Consider the following 19,236-nt stretch of genomic DNA (forward strand, 5'->3'; position numbering starts at 1 on the left):
GTGATACATAGTCCAGGCAAGTTTTGTAAGCAGTTCAAAGTGGAGGAATCTATCAATATGTCCATTTCCTCCCAAAATAAATCGATTCAGTGATTGAGCATTACTTGTTGAGTTATTATTCATTGATGCATCAGTTTATACAGTTTGTTGTGATAACTATTGAAGAAAGTGTAGTTTGGTTTCATCTTGTCTTCACCAGCACTGGGATGAAGATAGGAATTCTGACAATGATGCTAAAAAAAAATATGTAACATTCCAACAGGTACTAAGAAAACAATTTTTGAATGATTTACATTATCCTGAACAGAATTATTAAATATAATGAAAAGGAAAGGTGAAAGTAAACAAACAGATCTGTTAACCTGCTTATTTGTACACATATTAAAACAATCCTCAACAGCTGTTTACCCAATTTAAATTAAACCATTAAAATCACGTGAATAATATAAAAAATTCAGATCCATTTATTCATGAGCACTTCTTATATATGATATATGGACATACGCACATACAGACATACAACACAAAACAGAAGTGTGCACACGTAACATACAACGCATAAGACAATAGTAAAGGCCTTGTAGCTTTACCTAGGTGAAATCTCCATTGCAATGTTTAAAAACTCCATAGTCAAAAAATAAAACTGATCAGAAAAACATTAACCTAGGTCTGTATGAGCTCAAAAATAAAATAGAACTTTATGATGTGGGAAAAAGCAATAATAAAATAGATATTGAAAAAGGCATCCTGGTTAATCACTGTCGCAGATGTAAGAATAGCCAAGCTGGAGTTCTGGATATCAGCTGTTATGGATTTGAGTCAAATCATCTTCTTTTTGGTCTGTAGAAATTGTTTTGGTTAACCTCTCTGGAATCCAAATCGGCTGCTGTTTTCCCTGTGGAAACACACAAACAGAGCCCCGACTCCAGACAATCACTGGGTCAGGACCTTTCCATTGTCCTGATAGAATATCCTTCCAAAGTACCTTAGGCTTATGTACATTTTTTTTGGATACAAATGTCTTTCCGCAGCACTAAGCCCTGATGAATCCAAATTTAAAAAGTTTAGAGTAAAAAGCGTTATTTTAAGTTTATCTTTGGGGGATATATACCCTTTCCAATTCCCTCCATTTGTTTTAATAAGTACATTTTAATAGTTTGATGAGCTCTTTCAACTATGCCTTGTCCTTGTGGATTGTATGGAATTCCTGTTATGTGAGTAATGCCAAATGATGAGCAAAATTGTTTAAAAGAGGTAGAAGCATAACCAGGACCATTATCCATTTTTAACTGTTTTGGAACGCCCACAGTGGCAAAATTTTGTAAGCAATGAGCTATAACATCTTTAGTTTTTTCTCCGGCATGAAGGGAGCCCAGCAAAAATCTGGAAGAAGTATCAACTGTAACATGCAAATATTTTAATTTTCCAAATTCTGGCAAGTGTGTGACGTCCATCTGCCAAATATGGTTAGGTATCAGTCCTCTAGGATTGACTCCAAGATTAACTTGTGGTAAAAAGGTCACACAATTTTGACATTGTTTTATTATATGTCTGGCTTGTTCTTTAGTTATTTTAAAACACTTTTGTAAAGTATTAGCATTGACATGGAACCTTTTATGAAAATTTATAGCTTCTTCTATTGTGGAGAAAATATGTATGTCATGTGTAGATTTATCTGCTAATTCATTGCCCAAACTGAGGGCTCCAGGCCATCCTGTATGTGCCCTGATATGTCCTATAAAGAATGGATATTTTCTGTCCCAGATTAGACTTTGTATAGTGGAAAACAAAGAGAAAACAGTAGAAGAAGGGGAAATCCTACCAGCATCTTCAAGGGATACTATAGCATTAACTACACACTGACTATCAGAAAATAAATACAGAATCTTTAAACATCATAAAAGCTTGTAATACTGAATTAAGCTCTACCTTTTGAGCTGATTGTTTGGGTACTAAAAATGTAAAAGTTTGATCAGGGGTAACTACTGCTGGTGTACCATTATTTGACCCATCAGTGAATATATTTGGAGCATTCATGATAGGGGTTTTTCTTGTCATTTTTGGAAAAACTACAGGATGCTTAGGCCAAAAAGACAACAAAGGATTAGATGGTAAGTGATTATATAATGAAACATTAGATTTACACATGATTATTGCCCAAGTATTTAACTCATTAGCTAACTCATCAATTTGATCCAGAGTATATGGAGTAATAATTTTATTGAAAGAAATCCCAAACACTCCCTTTGGTGCTTTTATTCCTTTGAGTATTAATTGTCCTACAGCCTCAGGATATCTAGTAAGAATAGTGTTAGGAGAATAAGATAAATGTATCCACAATAATGGACCTTCTTGCCAAAATACTCCTGTAGGAATATTTTTGTCTGTAGTACAATAAATAATAAAGGCAAACTTATATCAATTCTATCCAAATGCATATTTTCCATATATGTTTCAATGATTTTCAATGCCTTTCTTGCTTCAGGCGTTAACATGTGGGGTGAATTTGGATCTGATGGACCTTTTAGAATATCAAATAAAGGTCTCAACTCTCCTGTTGGTATGCCTAGATAAGGCCTTATCCAATTTATGTCTCCCAATAACTTTTGAAAGTAGTTAAGTGATTTGAGTTGATCTACTCGTATTTGAATTTTTGGTGGACGGACCATGGTTGAGAATAATAGAACTCCTAAATAATTAATTGGAAGATTTAATTGTACTTTGTCTATTGCTATCTCTAGATTATAATTTTTTAATAAATTTGTAAGTGTGGCATAACATTCTAGCAATGTGTTTTTATCTTTATGTGCCAATAACACATCATCCATATAGTGAAATATTTGTAGTTCAGGATTTTGATTTCTAAGTGGCTGGATTGCTTTGTTAACATAAATTTGACACATAGTTGGACTATTAGCCATTTCTTGAGGGAGTACTTTCCATTCATATCTCTGATCAGGACCTTCATGATTTAGTGCAGGGATAGTAAATGCAAAACGTGGACTATCCTCAGGATGAATTGGAATTGAAAAACAAAACAATCTTTAATATCTATAGCTAAAACATACCAGGTTTTTGGTAAAGCAAACAATTGAGGAATCCTTCATTGAGCAGGTCCCGTAATAACCATCTCATTATTAATGGCTCTTAAATCTTGCAATAATCTCCATTTACCAGATTTCTTTTTAATGACAAAAATGGGAATATTATGGGGAGATACAGAAGGTTGTATATGTCCCTCCGCTAATTGTTGTTTGACCAGGTCATGGGCTACTTTTATCTTTTCTTTAGTCAGGGGCCACTGAGGAACCCACACTGGTCTTTCTGATTTCCAAGTAATTTTGATTGTCTCAGTGGCCCTTTCTGAAAACCCAATCCATGTCTATTTTTTTCTTGATCTATTTAAATTGGTGCTGTCATACCTTGTTCTTGTTCTCTTAATCTTTTGACTTTCCTAAAGCCTTGTCTAGCCCTAGTAGTGGGCGCGTTAGGATTGATGTTATTTGTTAATGTCAATCCTAATTGATCTAGGACATCTCATCCCCATAAATTTATAGGAAGATGATCCAATACATAGGGCTGTGTAGTTCCTTCACATCCTTCAGGATCCTTCCAATCTAATACTATTTCACTTCTATGGGGATTAGTTGCCACTCCTAGGCCTCGAAGCATTTGAGTGGCTTGTTGTAATGGCCAATGTTTTGGCCATTCTTGACGAGATATGATGCTAAGGTCAGCACCTGTGTCCAGTAGCCCATTAAAGTCATGTCCTTGAATATTTAGTTTTAGCATGGGGCGAGAACTAAATTTAAAGACAGCATAGTCCAATCTACACCTGTGGAGCCTAATCCCTGGAACCTCTTTCTACAGTATGACTGGAAAATTTATCATGCAGGCTGGGTATTATTAATAACTGTGCTATTCTATCTCCTGGTGAAATTACTGATATACCTCTGAGAGAACTATCTATAATTTTTATTTCACCCTCATAATTGGGATCAATTACCCCAGGACTTATCATAAATCCTTTTAGTGTAGAACTGCGTCCCAATAATAAGCCTACTGTTCCTTGGGGAAGAGGTCCTTTTACTCCTGTGGAAATGATTTGAACTCCCATCTCTGGAGTTAGTACTGCTTTGGCAGAGGCACAGATGTCTAACCCTGTGCTCCCTCTAGTTTGTTTGATGAGGGATTTAATGGATAATGCATCCTGGGCACTACCTTGATGGTGCTGCTAGGTTCCTCCATTGCCCCGTATATTTGTCGTTTTGGGCCCCGGAGCATTGGGCCCTCCAGTCCGCTTTTTGGCAATGGAGCCTGATGCCTTTCTCCATGATATCATGGGTAAACACTTGGCCCTTATCCATTTTTTGATAACGGAATACCCTCTATGGTGGTTTGAGAATGGCATTCATTAGCCCAATGTCTCCCTCTACGGCATTGTGGGCAAATACCCAGTATTCTATTCCTTTGATACCTAGCTTTGTTAAACCCTCCTCCTATGGGGCAACTCCTTTTAAAATGTCCTGTTTGATCACAATTATAGCACGTTTTTGGCCTGGCATCTAAAGCCTGTTGTACTGCTGCTAAGACTTGCCCTTGTTCATTAATGTCTCTACATAATTTAATATATGTGTTTAAATCTTCATGTCTCCATGGTCTAATGACCTCTCTGCAGCAATAATTTGCTTGGTCATAAGCCAGTTGTTTTATAAATGGCATTGCCTGTTCTGTATCTCCAAATATTCTAGAAGCTGTTTGAATAAGCCTATCTACAAATTCAGCGTAAGGTTCATTAGTTTCTTGTATTACCTTAGATAATTGTCCTTGTAAATCTCCATGCCCCTGTAAAGTTTTCCATGCCCTAACCGCATCTACAGAAATTTGTGCGTATACACCAGGATCATATTCAATTTGTTGCTGTTGACCCTCATAAGGTCCTTTTCCTAATAACATATCTAGATTTCTTTGAGGGTAACCAGCTGCTGCATTTCGCCTAGCTGTCTCCATGCAAAATTCCTCATTGGCAACCTTCCATAACAAATATTGTCCTCCATTTAGCACAGATCGACACATGTTAGCCCAATCTGCTGATGTCATGTCTAAGTTGGTAATGGATTTGACCGTGCTCACAGTGAAGGGTGCTTGCGGCCCATAGGTTGTTACACCCTCCTTTAATTGCTTCACTGTTTTTAAATCTAAAGCATGGTGAATTCGTTGCCCTCCTGCCTGCTCAAGTACAGGGCATGCTAATCTTGGGGTCCTGCCTCAGGATTCCATCCATCAACTACAGGAGTTGAGGGCTGCTCAGCTGTAGATGGAGCTGTTGGTTGAATTATGCCCTCTGGTGATAGAATGGAGTTAGTAGCAGCCTCCTGTTGTAATTCCCTGCCTGATGGTTGTTTTTCCTCTAAGCTTTCTTTCTTCAAATTTTCCTCTGTCTGACTAGCTCGAGAGACCTTCTCTTTTGCTTGACCTAACATGTTTTCTACCACAGTCTGGACCTCTAACAATTTACTTAACAGTCTTTCGGTTTGTTTTTTACTAGTTTCTAATCTAGTATAATGGTAATGCAACCCAATAAGATAGCATGAAACAAAACCGAAACAGAATGAAACAAAAACGGAACAAGGAATAGTTGTATCAATTTTCTCTTTCTAGGGCCGAACAACTTCAAACCTTGAGCCAACCATTTTTCCCAGTTTGCCTGAGAAAATTCCAGGGATAGGCAGCTTGAAACAAAAACGAAATAAATCAAAACAAGAACACATTGTTTTTTGAATTGGTCACCCATTCTGTCGCCTTCCCTCAGGAGCGAGCAATTTTCCTCACCTCCAAGCTTCAGGCGTCCTCCGCACAGGCCACCAATTGCTGTAGTCTGGCTAGGCACAAAATCACGAGCCACTCAAGCAGGAACAAACTTTATTTTTTGAAAATGCCTCCAATGCCCCATATGCCCCAGGAAAAATCCCAATCGCCCACGCAGCATTCTCCCGGAACTGCAGAAAGAGTTCCTCCCCTGGAATTCCCTCCTACTGTACTTCCTCAACCAATGGGAACTCTCCAGGAGTCCTGTAGCAGGCCCAGGTGAATAGCAGGAGTCCAATATCCATATGAATGCAAATCTTAACATAATCATATCATCTCAATGGCTAGCTGGTGTCACCTTTCAACCAAAAATGCATCATATTACTTAGCTGTGGCTCTTAGCACTAGCGGTCTCGCCCATGAAGGGAAGCTCCACATGACCCCCTGGTTCGAGGGGTCTCACCCCTGGATGGGGAGTCCCTTCATCCCTTGTATACAATCACCCCTAGGGTCAAGGGGAGTCCCCATCCAGGGGAAAGTCCCCTCAAACCTGGGTGTCAGGAGGAGCTCCCACTGCCCCCAGTGTCAAGAGGAGACTCCATTCCAGGGGGAGAACCCTCGAACCTGGGTGTCAGGGCAGCTCCCACCGCCCTCAGGGTCCAGGGAGTCCCCCTTTTAGGGGGGAGAACCCTCAAATCTGGGTGTCAGAGGGAACTCGTATAGCATCACCCTCAGTCTCAAGTGGAGTCCTCACTCCAGGGGAAAGACCCCTCAAAACTGGGTGTCGGGAGGAACTCTGTAGTCCAGGGGTGAGGGGAGTCCCATCATCATCGTGTACCATCACCCCCAGAGTCGGGGGGAGTCCCCCCCAGGGTGTAGACCCCTCAAACCTGGGTATGGGGGGAACTCCCACAGCCCCCAGGGTTGAGATGAGTACCCCATCCAGGGGGAGACCCCTTGAACCTGAGTGTCGGAGGGAGCTCCCACAGCCCCCATGGTCGAGTGGACTCCCCCTACAGGGGTGAGAACTCTCAAACCAGGGGGTCATGGGAAAATCCCCCCGAGACCTAGGTTCGAGGGGACTCCCTCTACAGGGGAGAGACCCCTCTAACCCAGGTGTCCGGGGGCACTCAGGACACCACCTCACCCACGGAAAGGAGACTCAGCCCTCCACGGGGGAGGTCCTCTCTAACCTGGGTGTGGGGGGCATCCCTTACACCACTGCATCCATGGGAGGGGGGACACTCCCTCCAGGGGACAGGTCCCCTCTGAGGGGTGTCGGGGGCGCCTGGTCACCACCACACCCAGATGGGAGTGGTTACCACCATCCAGGTGGGAGACCCCCTCTAACCCGGGTGTCAGGGGGCGCCCCAGATGCCACCATACCAGGGGTGAGGGGACTCCACCCTCAAAGGTTGAGGACCCCTTTAACCCGGGAGTTTGTTACCATCTAGTTGACCTAGCTTGTATACCATCTAGGTGCCCTAGACACTACTGCACCTGTGTGGAGGAGACTCCAACCCCAAAGTCGAAGGGACTCCCCCCTCCCACAGACATCCCAGTTGAAGGGTTCTCCCCCATGGAGGGGGGAGTTTCCTCGATCCTGGGGGCAGTGGGAGCTCCCCACAACACCCAGGTATGAGAGATCTCCCCGATGGCCTGGGGAGTGCCCCTGATCCTGGGGTTGGAGGAACCTGGGGCTATGGTATATGAGCTCTCTCGACAACCAAGTTCGAGAGTTCTCCGCCCTGGTGGGGGGAACTCCCCTCAACCCCGCGTGCGGTGGCAGCTCACCCTGACACCCAGGTCCGAGAGGTCTCTCCGCTGGAGGGGGGAGTCCCTTCGACTTTGGGGGCCATAGAATATGAGCTCCATCCGACACCCAGATTTGAGGGGTCTCCCCACTGAAGGGGGGAGTCCCCTCAGCCCAGGGGGTGGTGGGAATTCCCCCCTACCCTGGGTGTGGTGGTGAATAGGGGCCCCCAACACACTGATAAGAGGTGACCTCCTAACTGGAAGGGGGAGGCCCCCCTACCCTAGGAGCTTTGGTGTACAGGGTGCCCCAGACACTTGGGTAAGAGGGAGCCTCCCCGCTGGAGGGTGGATTCCCCCTTCCCCATGGGTAGGGCGATGTCGGGATGGCACCCCGAAACACCGGTTATAGGGGACCTCCCCCCTAGATGGCAGAGTCCCCTCCACCACAGGTGCTGCAGTGTCTGAGGTGCCCCCCAACACCCCCAAGCAGCCCTGTGGTAGGAGGAGGACTCTGCCCCTCTAGGGGGCAGAGTTTCCCTATAACCCGGTGCTTGCGGTGCCTCCCGACAATCGCCTCCCTACACCAAGGTAAAGGGAACCCCCCCGGGCAAATCCCTCCCCCTGTGTCCGGGGCACACCCGAACCCTGGGTTAGAGGGACCTCCCTTTGGAGGGTGGAGTCTCCTCCACACAGGTGCGGTGGTGTCTAGGGCACCTAGATGGTATACAAGCTAGGTCAACTAGATGGTAACCAACTCCAGGGTTAAAGGGGTCCTCAGCCTTTGAGGGTGGAGTCCCCTCACCCCTGGTATGGTGGCATCTGGGGCGCCCCCTGACACCTGGGTTAGAGGGGGTCTCCCACCTGGATGGTGGTAACCACTCCCATCTGGGTGTGGTGGTGACCAGGCGCCCCCGACACCCCTCAGAGGGGACCTGTCCCCTGGAGGGAGTGTCCCCCCTCCCATGGATGCAGTGGTCTAAGGGGTGCCCCCCACACCAAGGTTAGAGAGGACCTCCCCCATGGAGGGCTGAGTCTCCTTTCTTCGGGTGAGGTGGTGTCCTGAGTGCCCCCGGACACCTGGGTTCGAGGGGTCTCTCCCCTGTAGAGGGAGTCCCCTCGAACCTAGGTCTCGGGGGGATTTTCCCATGACCCCCTGGTTTGAGAGTTCTCACCCCTGTAGGGGGGAGTCCACTCGACCATGGGGGCTGTGGGAGCTCCCTCCGACACTCAGGTTCAAGGGGTCTCCCCCTGGATGGGGTACTCATCTCAACCCTGGGGGCTGTGGGAGTTCCCCCCATACCCAGGTTTGAGGGGTCTACACCCTGGGGGGGACTCCCCCCGACTCTGGGGGTGATGGTACACGATGATGATGGGACTCCCCTCACCCCTGGACTACAGAGTTCCTCCCGACACCCAGTTTTGAGGGGTCTTTCCCCTGGAGTGAGGACTCCACTTGAGACTGAGGGTGATGCTATACGAGTTCCCTCTGACACCCAGATTTGAGGGTTCTCCCCCCTAAAAGGGGGACTCCCTGGACCCTGAGGGCGGTGGGAGCTGCCCTGACACCCAGGTTCGAGGGTTCTCCCCCTGGAATGGAGTCTCCTCTTGACACTGGGGGCAGTGGGAGCTCCTCCTAACACCCAGGTTTGAGGGGACTTTCCCCTGGATGGGGACTCCCCTTGACTCTAGGGGTGATTGTATACCAGCTCCCTCCGACATCCAGGTTTGTGGGATCTCCTCCCTGGATAGGGGAGTCAACTCAAGCCTAAGGGAGGTGGGAGCTCCCGCCCACACCCAGGTTGGAAGGGGCCTGCCCCTATAAGGGGGTGTCCCTGCGACCCTGGGTGCGGTGAGATCTCCCGCTGAAACCCAGGTTTAACGGGACTCGCCCCTTGAGCGCAGAGTCCCCTAGAAACTAGGTGTCGCCCCTGAAGGGGGGGACTCACCTTGACCCTGTGGGCAATGGTATAAGAGCTCCCTTTGACACTCAGGTTTGAGGAGTCTTCCCCCTGGAGGGGGGACTCCTCTCAACCCTGGGGACAGTTGGAACTTCTCCTGAAACCCATCTTCGAGGGGTCTCGCCCCTGGAGAAGGGAGTCCCTTTGACCCTGGGTGGGGTGGAAGTTCCCTCCGACACACCATTCGAGGGTTCTCCCGGCTGGAGAGGGGACTTCCCTTGACCCTGGGGGCGGTGGTATACCTGTTCCACCTGACACCCAGGTTCAAGGAGTCTCCCCACTGGAGGGGGGACTCCATACGACACTGGGTGCAATGGTATAGGAGCTCCCTCTGACACCCAGATTCCAGGGTTGTCCCCTCGATCCTGGGGACAGTAGGAGCTTCCCCTGACACCCAGGTTCGAGGGGTCTCCCCCTGGATGGGGAACTCCACTAGACCCTGGGGGCGATGGGAGCTTCCCCTGACATCCAGGTTCTAGGGGTCTCCCCCCTGGAGGGGGGACTCCCCTCGACACTTGGGCTGTTGGTATACAAGCTCCTCCTGACACTCAGGTTTGAGGAGTCTCACCCCTGGATGATATAGTCCCCTGGAACCTGGGGGTTGTGGGAGCTCCCACAAAACCCAGGTACGAGGATTCTCCCTTCAGGAGGTGGTGTCCCCTCGACCCTGGGGCTGATGGTATGAGCTCCCTCTGACACCCAGGTTCAAGGGGTCTCCCCTCTAGATCGGGGAGTCCCCTTGACCATGGGGGCAGTGGGAGCTCCCCTTGACACCTAGTTTTGAGGTATCTCATCCTGGAAAGGGGACCCCCCTTGACCCTGGGGGCAATGGGAGCTCCCCCCTACATCCAGGATCGAGGGCTTATCCCCCTGGAGGGGGGACTCCCCTCGACCCTGGTGGCAATGGTATACATGCTACCCCTGACACCCCGGTTCAAGGATTCTACCCCCCGGAGAGGGAAGTCCCCTGGACCCGGGGGGCAGTAGGAGCTCCCACTGCCCCCAGAGTTGAGGGTACTCCTCCTTCCAGGGAGGACAGCTCTTGAACCTGGCTGTCAGGGGGAGCTCCCTCCAACATCAAGTTTCATGGGGTCTCCCACATAGAGGAGAGAATCTGCTCAACCATGGAGGCAGTTGGAGATCCCCGAGATACCCAGGTTTGAGGGATCTTCCCCTGAATGGGGGACTCCCCTTGACCCTAGAGCGATGGTATACGAACTCCTCCTGACTCCCAGGTTCGAGGGGTCTACTCCAGTGGGAGGAGTCCTCTAGACCCTATGGGCAGTAGGAGCTCCCTCCGACATCCAAGTGCGGGAGGTTTCCCCCTGAGGGGTGAGTTTCTTTGACCCGGGGTGTCAGTGGGAGTTCCCCCCTGACACCCAGGTTTGAGGGGTCTCACCTCTGGAGGGAGGACTCCCCTCAACTCTGAGGCTGACACCCAGGTTCAAGGGGTCTTTCCCCTGTAGAGAAGTCGCCTTGACTCTGATCTACATATTGTGGGGTCGGGCTCCAAATTCCTTAATAGGACACCCATAGCACAAGAGTTAATAACAAGAATCAACAAATGGGACTTACTTAAACTAAAAAGTTTTTACTCAGCAAGAGAAACAATAAGAGAGGTAAATAGGGAGCCTACATCATGGGAACAAATTTTACTCCTCACACTTCAGATAGAGCCCTAATATCCAGAGTATACAAAGAACTCAAAAAATTAGACAATAAGATAACAAATAACCCAATCAACAAATGGGCCAAAGACCTGAACAGACACTTCTCAGAGGAGGATATACAGTCAATCAACAAGTACATGAAAAAATGCTCACCATCTCTAGCAGTCAGAGAAATGCAAATCAAAACCACCCTAAGATACCATCTCACTCCAGTAAGATTGGCAGCCATTATGAAGTCAAACAACAACAAGTGCTGGCAAGGATGTGGAGAAAAGGGTACACTTGTACATTGCTGGTGGGACTGCAAATTGGTGTGGCCAATTTGGAAAGCAGTATGGAGATTCCTGGAAAAGCTGGGAATGGAACCTCCATTTGATCCAGCTATTGCCCTTCTCGGACTATTCCCTGAAGACCTTAAAAGAGCATACTACAGGGATACTGCTACATCGATGTTCATAGCAGCACAATTTACAATAGCTAGACTGTGGAACCAACCCAGATGCCCTTCAATAGATGAATGGATAAAAAAAAATGTGGCATTTATACACCATGGAGTATTACGCAGCACTAAAAAATGATAAAATCATGGAATTTGCAGGGAAATGGATGGCACTAGAGCAGATTATGCTTAGTGAAGCTAGCCAATCCCTAAAAAACAAATACCAAATGTCTTCTTTGATATAATGAGAGCAACTATGAACAGAGCAGGGAGGAAGAGCAGGAAGAAAAGATTAACATTAAACAGAGACATGAGGTGGGAGGGAAAGGGAGAGAAAAGGGAAATTGCATGGAAATGGAGACCCTCATTGCTATACAAAAGTACATATAAGAGGTTGTGAGGGGAATGGGACAATAAACAAGGAGAGAAATGAATTACAGTAGATGGGGTAGAGAGAGAAGATATGAGGGAAGGGGAGGGGGGATAGTAGGGGATAGGAAAGGTAGAAGAATACAACAGTTACTAATAGGGCATTATGTAAAATTGTGGATGTGTAACCGACGTGATTCTGCAATCTGCATTTGGGGTAAAAATTGGGAGTTCATAACCCACTTAAATCTAATGAATGAAATATGATATGTCAAGAGCTTTGTAATGTTGTGAACAACCAATTAAAAAAAAGTTAAAAAAATAAAAAAAAGAGAAGTCGCCTTGACTCTGGGGTCAGTGGGAGTTGCCTCTAACACCAAGGTTAGAGGGGTTCCCCCCTGGTATACCTGCTCCCCCTGATACCCAGGTTCTAGTGGTCTCTCCCCTGGAGGGGGGCATCCCCTCCATCCTGGAGGTGGGGGGATTTCCCTCTGACATCCAGTTTCAAGGGATCTCCCCCTGGAGGGGAGAGTAATGATGACTCTAGGGACAGTGGAAGCTCCCCCCCCACACCCACGTTCCAGGGGTTTCCCCCTTGAAGGGGGAGTCCCTATGACTCTAGGAGCAGAAGGATCTAACCGGACACCCAGGTTTGAGTAGTCTCCCCTCTGTAGGTTGGAGTCTCCTGGACCCTGAGAGTGGTGAAGCTCCCCCCAGGTTCGAGGGGTCACCCCACTGGAGAGGGAGTCCCCCTGACCCCAGATGCAGTGGGAGCTCCTCCCGACACCCTGGTTCGAGGGGTCTCTGCCGCAGTCCGGCTGCAGCAAAATAACCGAGGGGTGACGAATAACTTGTGTACGTTGATACAGCAGGAATGGGAGCCGTTTATTGTAGGGCAACAGAGCTATTTATACATTTTGCACAGCTTATCTTAATTAGCATAAACTAGATACATCAATCTAGTCAATCTTTAAAAAACAAATACCAAATGACCCCTTTGATATAAGGGGAGTAAACAAGGACAGGGTAGGGACGAAGAGCTTGAGAAGAAGATTTACATTAAACAGGGATGAGAGGTGGGAGGGTAAGGGAGTGAGAAGGGAAATCGCATGGAAATGGAAGGCGATCCTCAGGGTTATACATAAGGACATATAAGAGGAAAGGAGGGGTAAGACAAGATAATACAAATCGAAGAAATGATTTATAATAGAAGGGGTAGAGAGAGAAAAGGGGAGGGGAGGGGAGGGGAGGGGAGGGGGGATAGTAGAGAATAGGACAGACAGCAGAATACATCAGACACTAGAAAGGCAATTTGTCAATCAATGGAAGGGTAACTGATGTGATACAGCAATCTGTATACGGGGTAAAATTGGGAGTTCATAACCCACTTGAATCAAATTGTGAAATATGATGTATTAAGAACTATGTAATGTTTTGAACGACCAACAATAAAAAAAAATCAACCAATAAGGAATATCCACACTTAATGGCTCACTTTTGTTACTTCTCAAACCACTCCCTCTGACATTTTGCCAGGCACCATCCAGACTTGTTTACGAACTCTAACATTTCTCTGGCAAAATACCAGGTGTTATTTTTGACTTGTTTACAGACCTTAACAATTCCCCCTTTTGTTTAATTTAAATAAAGACCATAGTGGTTTTTACAGAAACACCATAAATAACCTGCTACAAACAGAAAGTGAGGATACAAAATGTAACAATACCAAGCCAACTTATGGCTCCATGCAAGAAGCCCTTGGAAAAATTATACCAGCAATGACACCGTTAGCAAAGATACCGAGTTACAATTTGTTGTACATTACAGTTTGTTGTCTCAGTCCAGGTAATGCAGTATCTCAATAGAATAACTCACAGTCCAGGTAAATCACAGTCCAGGTAAGTTCTGCAGGCAGCTAGCTTAAATCACAGTCCAGGTAAGTTCTGCAGGCAGCTAGCTTAAATCACAGTCCAGGTAAGTTCTGCAGGCAGCTAGCTTGATCCGAAGTCTTGTCCGGTTCTCAGCCGAAATCTCCTCCGGTTTTCAGCAACGCTGGAAATTCTTCCACGTTCGTTTTCACTGGCACTGGGACAAAGGCAGGAACTCTGCAACTCTGGCTAAAGAAAATCCTGTAGCATCCCACTAAGAAAACAACTTTTTGAACAATTCAGTACATTATCTCAAGGTTTTTTACATTTGAAATAAGCCTCAATAGTGCTCATTACTCATTAGCCTCCAGGTGTGAGAACCATTGTAGCTTAGTTATTGGCATTGAAAATGATCAAACTTCAGGGATGCAGGCCGTCTTCCACCTGCAGCGACCCGGGCATCCCCGGATGGCCCTGGGGAGAGTCCCGGACTCAAACTGCTTCGGGCACAGGGAGCAAGAGCCTGCTAGACTGTGCCTCCAGGTCAGGTCTAGATTTGGGCTCCCGGCAGTGGAAGAGCCGGCTGCCGCCGCTTGGAAGGTACTTGCTGCACCATGACCCGCTTGCGCACATGGCAGCTGCTGCACAGATTCACGCACCCTCCGGTAACGAAAAGCATTTAGTAATAGCCTTTTGCTGCAACTTTTTTTCTGATAATCCTTTTTTTTTCTGAACTTTCTTTTTCTTTTTCTTTCTGACTAGAGTTCCTGGGCTCTTATCAATACATGCCCTAACTATTCTTGGTTTCATTGCGGTGTCTTCTTCCCTTAGTAATTTACTTCTCACCCCTTCCATATTTTCATTGGAAAGACAATACAATACACTGAGACAAAACAAGACACAAACATACTGTATCAATCTTTTCCATTTTCTCCAAATGGCCATTTTTCCTCTCTCTTTCCTTTCTCGCCCTATCTGCCTAGGGACGAGCAGATTGCTCCCGTCCTATCTATGGACGGGCAGCTTTTTTTCGTCACTTACCCCCGAGTGTCCCGGGGCTCCCCGTAACGGGCCACCATCTGCCGCAGTCCATTTGCAGCAAAATAACCGAGGGGTGACGAATAACTTGTGTACGTTGATACAGCAGGAATGGGAGCCGTTTATTGTAGGGCAACAGAGCTATTTATACATTTTGCACAGCTTATCTTAATTAGCATAAACTAGATACATCAATCAACCAATAAGGAATCTCCACACTTAATGGCTCGCTTTTGTTACTTCTCAAACCACTCCCTCTGACATTTTGCCAGGCACCATCCAGACTTGTTTACAAACTCTAACATTTCTCTGGCAAAATACCAGGTGTTATTTTTGACTTGTTTACAGACCTTAACAGGTCTCCCCCTGGAGGGTGGAGTTCCCTCGACCCCAGGTGTGGTGAGAGTTCCCCCTGACACCCAGGTTCAAGGGGTCTCCCCACAGAAGGAGGGATCCCACTCAACCTGGGTGTCATGTGAGCTCCCCCAAACACATAGGTTAGAGATGTCTTCCCCCTTGTGAAAGCTCCTCATAACACCCAGGTTTGGGAAGAAGAGAGGGAGGAGGAGGGAGGTGGCGGCGCCGTGGCGGAGGAGCAGGAGCAGGAGGGGGATGGAGAGAAGGCTCCTGGGTGGCATGGCGCTCCTGCTCCTCCAGGCGCTGCCCAGCCCCCTGTCAGTCAGGGCTGAACCCCCGCAGGATAAGGAAGCCTGTGTGGGTACCAACAATCAAAGCTACATCTGTGACACAGGACACTGCTGTGGACAGTCTCAGTGCTGCAACTACTACTATGAACTCTGGTGGTTCTGGCTGGTGTGGACCATCATCATCATCCTGAGCTGCTGCTGTGTCTGCCACCACCGCCGAGCCAAGCACCGCCTTCAGGCCCAGCAGCGGCAACATGAAATCAACCTGATTGCCTACCGGGAAGCCCACAATTACTCAGCGCTGCCATTTTATTTCAGGTTTTTGCCAAACTATTTACTACCTCCTTATGAGGAAGTGGTGAACCGACCTCCAACTCCTCCCCCGCCGTACAGTGCCTTCCAGCTACAGCAGCAGCAGCAGCTGCCTCCTCAGTGTGGCCCTGCAGGTGGCAGCCCTCCGGGTGCTGATCCTACCAGGGGCTCCCAGGGGGCACAGAGCAGTCCCTTGTCTGTGCCCAGCAGAAGCAGCACAAGACCCCCAAGCATCGCTGATCCTGAGCCCTCTGACGTGCCAGCTGACCGCGCAGCCACCAAAGCCCCCGGAATGGAGCCCAGTGGCTCAGTGGCCGGCCTGGGGGAGCTAGACCCAGTGGCTTTCCTGGACAAGGATTCAGAATGTAAGGAGGAGCTACTGAAAGATTCCAGCTCTGAACATGGCAGTGTGCTCCCCGATAGCAAAGACAAGACACCTGGCAGACATCGCCGCTTCACAGGTGACTCAGGCATTGAGGTGTGTGTGTGCAACCGGGGCCATCATGACGATGACCTCAAAGAGTTCACCACACTCATTGATGATGCTCTGGATGGGCCCCTGGACTTCTGTGACAGCTGCCACGTGAGGCCTCCTGGCGATGAGGAGGAAGGGCTCTGCCAGCCCTCTGAGGAGCAGGCTCGAGAGCCTGGACATTCCCACCTGCCTCGGCCGCCCGCGTGCCTGCTGCTCAACACCATCAATGAGCAGGACTCGCCAAACTCCCAGAGCAGCAGCTCCCCCAGCTAGAGTAGGCTCTGCCTGTGCCCGGAAACTTGGCAAAGCAACCAGGGTAAGGGAGACTCACGAGAGAAGCATTAAGTGACTTTCAGAGGAAGTGGTACAGCCACTTTTTTTTCCCTTCTCCTCTCCTGCTTTTTCCTACATCTCCAAGTACAGTTTGGGGTGTGGGTGCCTCTCCCTCATAAAAGCACAGTATTGTGGAGGGCTGAGAAGTCGGTTCCATCACTCATTCCTCATCCCCGCCTCAGCCCCTTCTTTCCCCCTTTCAAGTCATATCTCACCTACCTGCTTTGGTCAGAGAGATGTGTTTTAAAGCCCCCAAAGAAGGGGACTGGGACTGTGTCCTGCGATGATTCTTGGTGATGTAGTGGATTTATGCTCTGGTTTTAGTTTAAGAGAACTTTGTTGTGTCTCAGCTCAGCAGAAGCACCCCTTCTTAGCCCTGGTTGAAGAAGGAAGCCACAGAGGCCTAGGGATTGTCAGCTGTGGCTGCCAGTGTCTGCACAGCCAGAGTTGAGCTGATTCTGTGGGAGGATGAGAGCTGGTGGACAGGTTGGTAGGAGGCTTGTTGATCTCTCAAATTCCAGGTGACAAGAAAATGTACCACTGTGCATCCTGGAGGGGCCCCTTCCTTCCCAGCAGGCTCAGGTGTGGAAGAGTAGACTGCCTTTTTTTTTTTTTTAAACAAACAACAAAAGCCAGCTAGAAACAAGAACCATACCAGTGGGCTTGCAAGAATTCTCTTCTGGACAAGGGAAGTTTGTGCTTTCCCAGGTTAGCCTTCCACGAATGTGGCTGCAGTTGAGCCAGAGGGAGATGTTTGTGTGTGGGCTTGGAGTTGGTTAGCTCTGAGCAGTAGGCCCTAAATCTGGGAGTGGAGAGAAGTGCAGCTTCCTGCATCTCTGCCCTTTGGTCTGTGCCCACAGGTGACCAGTGTCCTTTTCCATCCCTAGCACATGGTCTGCAGGACTTTGTATCTCCTTGTACTCTTATGAACAGAGGGTCTAAGGAAGCTGTGGGTCCTGGGAAAGGCAGCCCCATAGTCTGGTTCTCACACAGTATTTTCTCTTTGATTTTGAATAAGTCTCTTGTTGTTGTGTGTTTGATTGTTTGTTTTAAACTGACCACTTGGAAGAAATCCCTTGGTTATCTGTGGTTCTCATGCTCTCTCCCTGTCCTTAGCCCATTGGGGTCGGATGACTCACTTTTCTGTAACCTATGTAAGGAGTTTTGGTGGCCCAGGTGGGAGGTGGAGGCAGCCTCCAGAAGGACCACAGGATCCTTATTACTGTCGTGTGGTTTTGGACAACCAGTTGAGCTTTGATAGGAAAACTCTGAAAGGAGAAAGCAATCAGCTGAAACTAACATTCCCCATCCATCCCTGTTCATATGAAAAGTTTGGTTCTTCTCCCACTATTGAATGATGATATTCAGGCTAAGCATTGATGTTATAGTAAAAAAGGGAAATATATATATATATATAAACAGACAAATCGAAGGCTGTGAGGTGAATGAGTGTCTGTTTGGATTCCACAGAACCAAAATTCATGTCGAACAAAGTGAAGTCTGTAGACGATGACTTTGAATGACCTGTAGAGTGTGTGTGTGTCTCTTGTGTGTGAGCCCCACACCCCATGTTCCTGTGAAGATACTTTGAATGGCAGCCATCCTGCTCACGTTAACCACACGTCTGAAGCAAACATGGCCCTCTCAAGGTAATTTATTTTATGCATTTACTGTTTACCGAACAAACGTCTGACTGTGTACTGGAGTGTATTTGGCAGCATTGTCGACGGCGCCCCCCTGTGTTTGCCTGAGATACTGCGCTCAAGGTAGAGGTTCCACTCTGCTCATCACTGCAATTTGCACATTGCTCCGTGGACGCTCAGAGGCCTGTGTCCTGTCCGTGTTAATGGAAGCGTGCTCTGAACCTGTCTGCCTCCCTCCGCTACTCCTTGCCTTCGGTCTCAGCCCCCAGAGGGTGTCCACAACCACTTGGGACAGAAGGCAAAAGTGGAATTCAGACAGAAGCTTGATTGGCTCTTCAGTGACAAGCTTGGCCTTGCTGTGGCCCAGACATCAGCCTGCCCAGAATTGCCAGGAGGCTTTGGCAGACTCCACGGTGCCACAGCACAGTCCTTCCTTTGCTGAGTTCAGTGGACCCAGACAGACTGGCGTGTGGCCAGAGGGGTGCCACAGCACAGCAGCCCTCAGATGCCTACCTTCCACCTTCCTTTGGAAATCACAGACAACTCACTGAAGTGTTTCCAAGGAGAACAAGTTTTACCAAAATGAATCCTTCTGCATTTAACTGATCAAATGGATGAATCTGACCCTCTAGGTTCCTTTCCCCAGCGGGGAGCTGGTCTGAGAGTTGACTGTTGGCTTCACTGAAGCATCTTACCCTGAAGGCCTGAGAAGAAGCACAGTAGCCAAGCTGGGCTTAACTAGTAAGCTGCGGTTGGCCACTGCTGCTGGAGGCTTCCTGCTCGGAGAAGGAGACAGGGAACTGAAGGAATAGTCAGGGGGTCAGAGAGACTAGGTTGAGTCTGGTTTTCCAGATGAATGAGAAGGAAAGGATTGGTGGAGGGTTTGGTGCTACAGTCGGAAGATTTGCAAATGCTAACACA

General features: G+C 48.0%; 1 pseudogene; it reads left to right on the forward strand.

Moving 5' to 3' along the window:
- Positions 1–15,457: 15,457 nt before the first annotated feature.
- LOC144249663 (WW domain binding protein 1-like pseudogene) lies at positions 15,458–18,711 on the forward strand (annotated as a pseudogene).
- Positions 18,712–19,236: the final 525 nt, after the last annotated feature.

This window comes from Urocitellus parryii, chromosome 12 (genome assembly GCF_045843805.1).
Source record: "Urocitellus parryii isolate mUroPar1 chromosome 12, mUroPar1.hap1, whole genome shotgun sequence".
NCBI classification, from domain to species: Eukaryota; Metazoa; Chordata; class Mammalia; order Rodentia; family Sciuridae; genus Urocitellus; species Urocitellus parryii.